Source organism: Cryptomeria japonica, chromosome 10 (genome assembly GCF_030272615.1).
Source record: "Cryptomeria japonica chromosome 10, Sugi_1.0, whole genome shotgun sequence".
Lineage (NCBI taxonomy): Eukaryota > Viridiplantae > Streptophyta > Pinopsida > Cupressales > Cupressaceae > Cryptomeria > Cryptomeria japonica.
Window position 1 is genome coordinate 854433826 of NC_081414.1, and position 9754 is coordinate 854443579.

Below are 9754 nucleotides of genomic sequence, written 5' to 3' on the forward strand. Positions count from 1 at the left end.
GCTATATTACAATTTGGAGCTATTAATTTCAAAACTGGAATTGAATCATCTATCGCTTTATATGCTTGTGAGCTATAATCTATTATTTTCTTGATAGATTTGAGCAATACCTCTGTCACATTTGATGGTGACCCAATAAACTGAGTGCTGGTGGAGGTGGTTGTGCTGGTATTGACCTCTGGTAGGTCTGTTTGTGTCTCCATCTCTTTAAGCACAGTTTTTTCTGCATCATCTCTTACCGGTGGAGTCTGTTCTGGTGGTTGCTCTGTTTGAGTTCTGAAAGCCATCTTTTTCTCTAAATCTATTGCCGATTGCTCTTTGTTATCAGATTTATCTGTGGTATCCTTATCTACCACTATGTTGATTTTTTGAGTATCAACATTTACAGTATATAGGACTTCAGGATTAGGATTATTATCCTCTGTGTCCATGCTCTCAGTTGTCGATTGATCTTCTACAGTTGTTTTTACCAGTGGAGTATTTAAAGGAGGTGGGGGTAAGTTGTCTTTGATCTTGATACCTGGCAGTCCACCAACTTTACCTTTCCCTTTATCCTTTTGATATACCAGAATGGGCTTGGGATTCATATATTCTTCTTGTTTTTCCTTTTCAACCAAGAATCTATCCCAGCCATCTTCTATTTCAGTTGAAACTTCAGTAATTCTACCTACCATTAATGATATTTGCTGGTGTGCAGTGGAAAAGACTGTCCGGTTGGCCTGAGCTATCAAATCATCAATTTCCTTAGGTGTGTTGACCGGATATACTGCAAGTAATTTTTCTATTTTAATTTTCTTATCTAACTCAATTATTCCTTGCCTTCTAGCCTCAAGTCTTTTATATAACTCATTAGGAATTTCATTTAGGACTTGCATCAAAAACTTTTTATACATATCCATGTGTAATATAACACTTTCCTCCACTTGTCCTTTCTCATCCTCTGATAGGGTGTCATAGATTTTCCCTATGTTTTTCAATTTACCTTCCTCTGTGATCTCATTCAGCAATATATCAAAAGGGGTCAAGTCAGTGTCTGTCTTCTTCTTCTTCTTGGGGGTCAACTTTTTCTTAGGTGGAGCTTTCTTGACCGGAGACCTTACAGCTTGTTGCTTCTATCTTGTCCTTCTAGGTGAAGGAGTGGATACCGGTGAGGGGTCTCTTTTCCTAACAACTCTTTTGAAATTTGCTGGCATGTCTCCTTCTGAGGAGGTATCTACCAGTGATAGATGAGTTTCAGGCTATTGGGTTGCCAACTCTTCTTCTGTTATGCCGGTTTTCTTTAATACATCATCTTTTAAGGCTTTTGCTATCCTGGGTCCTCTCCTCATAGATGCCTCAACTTTCTTTACTCTCTTTTTAGATTGTATTTGACTTTCAATCTGCTCAGCACTACCAAATACTTCTTCCTTTAGTTCAGGGGGGGCTTCCAGAAGTGCTTTGGCATAAGTTTCCACTATGTGGTCATCTGTTTCATACCCCATCTCTGTAACCCAGACTATTCTTGGGATGACTGCTTCCATCCAGATCTCATCCTTTTTTATTACAAAACATATATCATCCTTATATTTGTTGACAATTTCTTGTGATAGTCTGATCCTCTTATTCATTCTAACCTTAAGTACTTGAAAGTACTCGTGGATATTCTTATCTTTGTTTTCATCCATGCTGTTGAATAAGTCAGACAATTGTTTTCCTACCAGTAGGTCAAATCCAAAATCCTTGTTGCCTATATCGGGAGCCTGTTTGGTTATGTGTAGCATCAAGCATACAAGTAAATTTCCAAATTTAAAGGTTCCTTTCTTATCCTTCTTGATTTTTGCCAAATTGTCAATTAACTCATCTTTTAGCCATTCACAGATATCAATTTTCACATTTTCCTTAACCATGTCATAAGCACTCTTTATGCATAAACTGGAAATAGAGTTAAGCCTATTTGCATGAGTTGCTTTGTAACCTAGAATCATGCTAACAAATCTAACATTTGTATCGGTCACATCATTAACCCTTAATGATCTCTTGTCGGATGTTGCACCAGTTAAGTTTGTTACTAGGTCATTGGAGACCTTCTTGGTTTTGTCGGGTCTGGTACTGGTGGAAGGTAACCCTGTTACTACTTTCATAGCTTCCTTGGTAATCTTGTGAACTGAATCAAGCCAAAAGAATGAACCATGTACCCTACTAAGAACTATCCTAACCACTTCCTCGGGAAATTCAGGAATGCAGAGGATTTCAGTGAATCCTAGGGTTTCAACAATTTTATGTTCGCGCTTCACATTTCTGGCATTGTCACATATAACAGATTTATGAATGTCTTTGATTTCTTCATCACCTAATTCCTCTATGTTGCAATGAATATACATTCTAGGATCTTCTGCATAAACAACACCCTTTGAAATTTGGGAAAATGCATCTGTGTTGTCATCTTTCTTAGCTACCTCAGGAACTAGCTGAAACACAGGCCTAGGTCATTTTATAACCTCAACTACTATAGGGTTTGCTATGAATTCAGGTGTAGAGGAAGATGCCATGATGATAAATACCTTTTTCTGCCTTTGGATGGATTGGTTGCTGAAGTGCTTTGCCTCTTTGCTCGGAATGCCTTAGCTTGAAAATCTTCGCGCTCTTCTAAAGGTTTGAATTCATGGTGAAATGAAATGGAGCCAAAAACCTTATTTTATAAAGTCTTTTCTGTCACCTACCACATTAATTGTTTGCCGGTAATGTATTAACTCAACTTTATTTGCCGGTAATGAAGGATTTTCAACTTCTTTTCTCTAACCGAGGGAATAATAGCACGTGTCATTAAGTTGCCAAACCCTCAAGATAATTTTCTTCAATTTGATGAAGAACATCCTACCGGTGGAGCATTGCTCTATCCTGCCAATGGAGCATCATATTGTTCTGCCGGTGAAGCATTTGTTGATTCTACCGATGGAGGAGTAACCCCAATATTTAGATCACCTTTTCTAATCCATTGCTTTGAAAATTCTTGCTTAACCTCTTCAACCTTTTCTTTACCTTTCAAGCTAGTACTTTTGTTATCTGTCGGTGTACCTTTACTTCTACAGAATTTAGCAATATGACCAATCTTGTTACATGCATAACAAGTTACATTATTTTTCTGAATGGCTTTCCCATAACCTATGCCGGTTTGTGTTCTGCATTTATTTGATAAATGACCAAATCTTCCACAAACATAACATCTTACATTCATTCTACAATTTTCAGAGTTATGACCAATCTTGTTGCATTTGGTGCATTGACCGGTGGGAGGATTGATGTTCTGATAATTCCTAGATCTACATTCATTTTCCCTATGACCATATTTATTACAGTTAAATAATTTTCCATTGAATTTGTAAGTATTAGAGGGTCTTACCGGTTTGCTTTGATCCTGGTTATTTGTAGTACTGGAGCTTTCTCCAACTTCAAATCCAACTCCAGAAGTGTCACCTTTGGGTTTTTGATTCTTCAATAAGGTACCAAGTTCTTCTGAGCTTTTCTTGAATTTTTCTTTGTGTTGATTTGTAGTTTCCAATTCCCTTTCCAAGATCTCTTTTTGTCTCATTAGTTCATTCGAGTCATTTTGAGTATGCATCAGATCTATCTTCAACATATCATTTTCATAGCTAAGTCTTGTGTTCTCATTTGCTGCATCACTTAGTCTTCTGGTCAATTCTTCTTCATTCTTCTTTCTGTCCTCAATCTCTTTGCAAAATCTCATAGTCATATCCTGCATTTCATTTTTTGTTGTCATGATCTCTTGTTTCAATTTGCCTATCATATCATTTAGTGATTCCTTTTCATCATTTTCATTTTGCAATTTTTCACAAAGTTCTCTTCTCTTGTTTCTTGTAACAGTAAGATTTTCTTGAAGTGCCTGAATAATGTCCTGAGCTGCTTTTAAATCATCTTCTAATTTGATATTTTTCAACTTCTCTGCATCATAGTCAGTAAGAGCTCCTTCAAGTTGCTTCATCAGATTTTCCATCTTTACCGGTGTCAAGATCTTCCTCAAGCTGTTAGGCTTCTGAAAATAGAGAACCAGGCTCTAATACCAATTGTTAGGGTTCCCATAGATACTGAGAGGGGGGGTGAATCAGTATCTGACCGGTAATGTAATTTTCTTGAAATTGAATATGCAGAACATAAAGTAACAGTATACTGATATGCAAAAATTAATGCAAATAACAAAATCAAAAACATCCACATGAAAAGAACACCATAACACAAGATGTTTAACGAGGAAACCCGGTGTGGGAAAAACCTCGGTGGGATTTGTGACCCACAATATTCACTTACTGGCCAATAAGAGAATATTATTTATGTAAAGCGGAAAATCGCGAGCCAACCCTAAGTGTTCTCCCCACCACTCCAAGGAGAGAGAAAGGAGGTCACTAGGGTTGACGGTTTTCACTTAGGGGAGACTTTACATTCAAAAGAGGGGTTGAAACCCACAAGATCCAATCCCACACAATGCAAGATTGGATTCTAAATGAGTTTCAAGGGTTAAGACAGCAAGGCTACCCTCTTTTGTAAAGAATGTAGATAGAAGGATTGAGCTAGGAATGCATGTAAAGTGAGAAAGATTCACTTATAAACAGAGATAGGAATATAGGATGAAGCTGCGGACCTGGAATTAGTAGTAAAATGTCGAGATGATGTTGTCCTGCAAATTTGAGCGAAAGTTGACGGGATGATGGCGCCCGACGTGCACACGGTCCTCTAAAAAATCCGTGAAACGAAGGGGGATCTGTTCGTCTCTACACAAGGATTCTAGATCTTCAATTACAGCCGCATACCTGCAACCTACACATAGAAAATAGAGGACGATTGGGGGGTTAGGGATTAGGGGTTTGCCTTTAGGTCAAACCCCAATTTTGGAATTAACCAAGAAATGAGAATGCTGTAAATGTAAATGATTGTAATGTAAACAAGTACTCATACCTTGTTGTAAGAATTGTTGTATTCTTACATGCGAAGGTGTAAATGTTGTTTTATGTTGTATGTTGTAAGTGATCTCCTCTTCAATGGTTGAATCCTTGTCTTGAATGCAACACTTAGCCTTGAATGGAGACTTAGAATGATCAATTGCTTGAAGGAATGCTTGAATGCTTGAATGCTTGAATGTTTGAATGTCGCTTCCGCCTTTTTTTCCATCTACCCTTTCTGAGAGGGGAAATGTACTTTATATACTTGTCAATTAGGGTTGATAGACTAATTTTTTTGACCTTAGGCCGACCTAGGAAGGTTATTTTCTGAATTGCAAACATAAAGACCCGAAGCCCCAAAAGAGACCGGGCCCAAAATAGGGCCAGGGACTAGGGCGTTGTGCGCCATGGTCCTGGGCGCCCTAGTCCTGAAGGACCAGGGCGCTGGGCACCATGGTCCCAACTCCGGGGACAGCAGGGTGCAAGGAGGATCAGGCCAGGGTGCTGAAAAAATGCAGTTTTTGATGTCATGAACAAGTTTCAGGGTCTCCATTCAGGTTCAGTGTTGCGTCGCCATCGTGAAGACCCAAATGCAATTGAAATTGCAAGTGTCACAATTTTAGGACGCTACATTTATCCCCCACTTTAGTGGGAGTATAAGCGTACGCTCATACTTCCGGTAAAGTACAAGGAAACAACATTGAAAGACTTTTACCATGTCAAGGAGGCAAGATATGCCAAGCCCCCAGTGGACTAAGGATCTTACGACTTCGATTGACAAAGTAAAAGGGAAGATCATGAGGGAGAACCATGACTGTCAGTAGTAAGGTTCCCTCACTATGAGTCATGCAAGAGAAATACCAAAACTTTTCAAGGCAAAGCTAAGTTCGCCAAGAAATTTTCAAGTATCCTGAAGGGATAGACGGGGTGTATGCCCCCCTACGTTAAAGTGATCGTACACGCCTCAATGGGGGTGATTGCTTTAAGGTAGTGATACACATAAGAAATGAGGAGGGAAAAGGAGCACGTTATCACAAAGATTTAGCCCCCAAGTGTGAGATAAACCCAAGGATAATAGACACAAAACATAAATCACGAGGTGACTTCGCTTTCCTTGGGGTCAGTATGCTGTATGATAATTCATGTATATCATATGTATGTATGCATAATTGTTCGTCATTCCCCAATAAAGGAAGGTCACCTAGAAGAAGGGAACACATGTGTCTTTTGAGTCAACATGAGAGAGACCAAAAGAGATCTCAATGCTTTGCATTGTTCTCAAGTAGACAACACTAAGGACAACAAATAGAAGAATGAGAATAACACATAGAAGAAGTAACAAAAGAGAGGAGGAGAGAATCTACTATGCTAATGAAACTAATCTAGCACGTCATCTACCCCTCGATCTTGCTGATCAATATTTTGGGAAGGCAGGAAACACGCTAGAGGAGGAACATCCAACATAGCAGATGGAGCTATCACAAGATCCAAACAAGGGCTATGTTCATGTTCCAAGCCACGTTGTTCTTGTCTAGGAGCTAGGATAAGTGCTTTAGAAAATTCGTTAGATAAATGGTTATCAATATCAACAAATTCATATTCACTATCAGAAGTAAGAGAAATAATATTTTCATCATGAATAACATTGTCATCTATATCATCATCAAGATTTATAAAAATAGGATCTTTAACTCGCACAGGATCAAAACCATCATGCATCTTATGTTTAGGAGATTTTGGAGACAATGGAATAATGCTTGTTGAAGGTGTTTTTGGAGATTGCAAAGTTTGAGAAGTAGCTGCCTGAGCTCTAAGACAACGCTTTCGTCAGCGTTCACGCACAGAATGATTTCGTCTAGTCTTAGTAAGAAGTGGAGAAGATTGAGGAGGAGGAATGTTCTCATCCTTATCACTTGGGTGTTTAGGTTGTGGTCTCTTAGGCTGGATAATAGGAGAAGAGGAAGGTCTCTTCTCTCCATAAGAGGAAGGAGGAGGAACTGCTCCATATAAAGGAGGAATATTTGGTTTAGGAAGGAGACCAAGTCCATCATGACGAGGAGGTATAGGTCTACTTGTAGAAAGTTTATTAGGCATAGACATAGTCACATCCATAGGAATGGGTTGGGAATCTTCTTGAGGAAAGACATTAGTTTTATCTTTCAAAGGAAGAACTTCCTTCTCAAGAACGATAGGAATATCAAGTTTGGGTGTTCTAGGTTCACTTAGAGATAGGATCATATCTGTTTTCCACTTTTGATAAGATTTGAAAAGATGATCACTTCGCGGAGGAAGAGATTGGAATTGTTTAGGCCAAAAATAATCAATAGGAACACTAGAAGTTCTTTCAGCTAGTTTAAAGAGACTATGATTGACAGTAACAACTTCACCATTATGGGGAAATTTCAAACATTTATGAATAGGAGAAGCAATAGCTTTCATGGAAGATAGCCAAGGATACCCTAGCTTCACACGAAATTGTTCATATGAAGGAATAATAGCAAAGTTCACATCAAGGGATTTGTTATGGACCTCAATAGGTAATGTAATAGAACCAATTGTAGGAGAAGAAAATGCATCAAATAATTTCACAATCACATCTGTTTTGTCATAGATCACTTGATTCAATTGTAAAGTAAAGAGAAATTCTTCAGTAATAACATTAACCATGCAAGAAGGATCAATAAGCACTCCACGGCAAGGTGTATTCTTGACTTTTGCAACTATATATAAAGGACCATCCGGTGCCCTGATAGTTTCATTAGAATCAAATGTGATGGAAGGTTCTTTAGGGTTTTCTTGCTGCTCTACAAAGTTAATCACATTCGGAGTCATAGACACAAGACCATCAGATGAGAAAGAGGAATCATTAGTCTCAATCACATTAGCGGTATGAGAAGGTAATGGATCAGTAAAAATCTTAAGATTTTGGTTAGGAGGAGCTACAGATGTGTTGCCTTTATCATTCACTCCTGAAACAGAGATAGTATTATTATCAATCAAATCTTGAATTTTACCCTTTAAAGAAAAACATTTTTCAGTATCATGCCCAGGTTGACGATGAAATTGACAAAAAGATTTGTTATCAAAATAGGGTGAATTAATCTTTGCAAGATCTATTTGCTTTACAGGAGGGAGAGTAAGCACATTTGTTCCAATAACTTATTCATAATACTATGCAATGATTCATTCAAAGGAGTAAACTTTCTTTCTTTCTTGAAAAACTTAGAAATAGGAGGCACACCTGATGCTACATTCACATTGTTGTTGATGATGTTTTCATTGAACTTAACGGACTTTCTGTTCGGTTTAAACTTTCCAAATGGTTGTTGACTACTATCACCCTTATCACTCGGAGCCATAGGATTTGCTTGTTCCATTTGACTCACAGTCAGTTGATAATTGTGAAGAGTTGCACACAACTATTGGAAAGAAGTAAACTCAGAAAACAGAAGTTTTTCTCTAATATCGTCAAATTGATTATCCAATTTCGCAAGTTGTTCTACAGAAACCTCATGGAGAGCTTCTTCATCATTAGGAGGATTAGAAGAATTACCCGTGTCCTCGTTAAAAAGGCCATTCAAATTAGGTTCCATCTCCTTGGTAATTAAACCTCGGAAAGACTTAATTCTAAGGCTTCGTCTAACGGGAATAGTGTAAGTAGGGCTTATTGTTGTAAAACTCATGCACTAGAGAGGGAGAGAAGATTTTGAATTTAGAGGTAGCAAATTTCAATAAAATCAGCCAATCTCCTAGATTTAGGCTGTTAAATGCAATCATAACAATCTCCCAAAATTTCAGAAAAAATGTCAGGGACCGTGGCGAACGGAGTGCACACGGTCCTCGCAACTTTTTTCAAAATTTTCAGGGATGAAAGTTATGATGATTTTAAAGCTAATCTAAAAAAATTGAGTGATTTTACGATCTGTAGATAGGCCAAATTAAAGTTGCAATCTCAAAATTGAACCCTACCAAGATTGTTGAAAAATGCAAAATTTGTATTTTGAAAAAGAGAGGGAAACTGAAATTTTGAATTTTATGATTTTAGAGGGAATACCAAAAGCAATGCAAGTTTTGAATTTTAAAAGTTGACTCAATTTCACACAAAATTCAATTTTGAAAGTGGAAATCAAAGTTGGTGTAATTAAACACTTAATTTCAAAAGTCACAAATTGCAAGAATTTGAATAAAGCACTGAAATTTCGAATGAATGCCGACACACTTTTCAGATTTAGGACAGTAAGAACACAATTTTGACACAAAATTTCAAATTCAACAATTTTTGAATGATTAGAAGCCTTAATCCAAGCAATCACTAGACCAACTTTGACTTTAATTTTGAAAGTGTTAGAATTGATAAAATCAGCCAAGATTCTGGATTTTAGCAGAAAAATATAGTAAGATCTAGCTCCCGAAATTTCGAAAAAAATGTCGGGGACGATGGCGCTCGAGGTGCACACGGTCCTCGCAACTTTTTTCCAAATTTTCAGGGATGAAAGATATTATGATTTTGTTGCAGAATCCAAAGTTACAGCTGATTTGGAGATGTTTTGATCAGTGAAATTATCATTCAAAGGTTGAATCAAGAGGGTTTTAAAAATTAGGGTTTTGACACTCAACCACTTAATTTTCAGAATTAAAGCACAAATATGAATTGATAATATGCAATAAAAGGGTAGATCTGAAACAAGCATTAACAATTAAACATTTCACAAGCTCAATTGCTAAAAAGAAATTTTAGGGTTTTAATGCAATTAACTACTAAAATTTGCAAAAGATCAAACATGGAAATATAATTAAGGAGTCCAATTTTCAGATCTAACCAT